This window comes from Pezoporus occidentalis, unplaced genomic scaffold (assembly GCF_034315485.1).
Source record: "Pezoporus occidentalis ecotype Australia unplaced genomic scaffold, CSIRO_AGI_Poc_V1 ctg5, whole genome shotgun sequence".
Taxonomy (NCBI): Eukaryota; Metazoa; Chordata; class Aves; order Psittaciformes; family Psittacidae; genus Pezoporus; species Pezoporus occidentalis.
Window position 1 is genome coordinate 10,290,129 of NW_026915835.1, and position 2,372 is coordinate 10,292,500.

Consider the following 2,372-nt stretch of genomic DNA (forward strand, 5'->3'; position numbering starts at 1 on the left):
CCAGTGGTTGGATGGGACCTCTGAAGGTTAGCTGGGCTAACATTTAAACTGGGCAAATCTAGATCCAGTTCCTCAGGGCCTTGGTCACCTCAGGTTTGAAAATAAAGACAGAGATCCTATAACTTCTTTGGGAAAACTTTTCTAGTACTTCCTCACTCTTATTTTGATACACCCACACCCACACACCCACACCCACACCCCCCCACACCCCTTCCCCATATCCAGTTGGAGTTTCCTTTGGTGCAACTGGTATCTTTTTATTCTTGTCCTTTTGCTACATACAGCAAGATGAATCTAGCCCTGTCTTTATGATAAAAAATTATAGATTAACCAATTCACTGGACTATGACAATCATTACTATAACCTGGGTGAAGAAATCATGTTTATCCACAGATTATGTACAGATTCTCCCAAACTGTACAGTAGTGTATGACCTTTGGGTGAACATCTGCAAAGCTTTCAAGTACTCTGGATGCCTAGGTTATCTTTTTTTTTTTGAACATGACCCCTTGTAAGAGTTTGAATTTCAGAAAGCCTTTGTTTCCTCTCCCTTTAAAAATGAAGCTTTTTACAGAAGAGTCTTCTGCTTGAAATGGTGTAATACTGGCGGTCGGGGAACCACAGTCACTGATCAGGGTAAGTTTTTGTGCAAGCAAAGGCACAATAATAAATTCCTCAGTATCTTGTGGGTGAGTCAGGCAGCAGCTATTAAAGATGTGAGTTTCAAAGAACCCTTGAGCTAGGGCATTTTCTCTTATGAAAGGCACCGAAGTTTCCCTGAAAACAAACTTTCTGAAGTTTGGCCAACAAAACTGAAGGTACCTACAGTCAGCAACTACGCTTGAAAATCTTGGCCTCAGTCTTTGTTTATTGCACAGTCTTGTGTCAAATAACATGTAAGCAAATAACAAATAAATCAATTTTCAAGAATTTATAGCACTTTCAACAAATAAAGTGGTTTACCTTTCAGGTCAAAACCCAACCTCAAATCGCCTTCCATAGCAAAAATTAAAATAAATATAAAAATCTTCCTCAATTGAGTCTGTCGGTTCCTCAGGGATTCTCCTGAAACTTAAGGCATCTAGCTGCCATCTCCAAACTTCTTCAGGATCTGATCATAACCTGCTATGAAGTTTATGAAGTTATATAGGCAAGATGCACTTACGGTGGCCTCTACTTGATTTTGACCTGAGCTTCGACAGAGCTTAGTTTTACTGTAACTAGGAACTCCAACATTTGACTACCTATTGGCCCATGAAGCCTTGGCCCTTTTAAATCCCAGCTACTGTGAATGGATAAAGCAATGATTCATTAATGGCGATAGAGTGGAACTTATGTGAGGCTAGAAAGCTTTTCTTTCAGCTTCCCTGCTGAAAGAAAATACTCCCTGGGTTGCTTTAAATCACACAGGTTGGTTGCTAGCCTGTTACTACAGAGATCATTCATTTTCGGGCATGAGCTGGACTGAGAGATTAATGAGTTTACTTTTTCCCTACTTCAACTGTGCCAGAGCTGAGAGGATGCAGATGCAGGGGAGCTGGCTATGGCACAGTTGGGATGCTTACTAATGTAGACATGTGGGACTGTGATTGCCCTACATACAGACAGCCAAAATCCTAATCATCTAGCCTGAAACAACAACCTGCCGGAACCCAGGAAGCCTGTCAGCGTCACATTTGTAGTCCCGAGGCCATCTAGGAATAATGAAATTTGCTGGTCCAAGAAAGCTAATCTAGTCTTTTCCAAGCAACCCTGCTCCCTAGTGAAAGCAGAAGCATTCATATAGGTATGGTTCAGAAATGAAGAGAAGAGTAGGAGAAGGCAAGGCCAGTCAAGGCACGGCAATAAGCGAGAATATTCACAATCAATTATAAATTTTTGACTTCTGAATTTTCTATAAGCAAGAATATCTTACTTCCAAATTTGTTCTTAAACATCTCTACCTTAAAAAATAATAAATATCACTTAAAGATATGCTAAGCCAGAACTCTTTCTCCAAATGCCTGTTTAAATGTATAAGTACTTGCCGTTTGTTAGAAAATGTTTCTAAACACATTTTATCAAGTGAAGGAGATTTGAGACAAAACCAACTAGATTATCCCTGCATTTTTGCAGTTAGGGGAATAATATGTTTTGTTCCATTGATGTGTCCACTTTACATTATTCAGCACAAAGCTCCGTGAAGTAAGAATCATGGGAATATCGCAATATAAAGGAAAAAGGTACAAATAACAGCTTCATCAACTGAGAAATGTACATAAATAAATCATGTAGATGGGGGCAGTTTGCTTAGCTGGCAAGAAAAAAAAATATGGAAAATCTGCTTGTTAAACAATAACCACAGAGTATGCTTTTATGATGTTTTTCACCA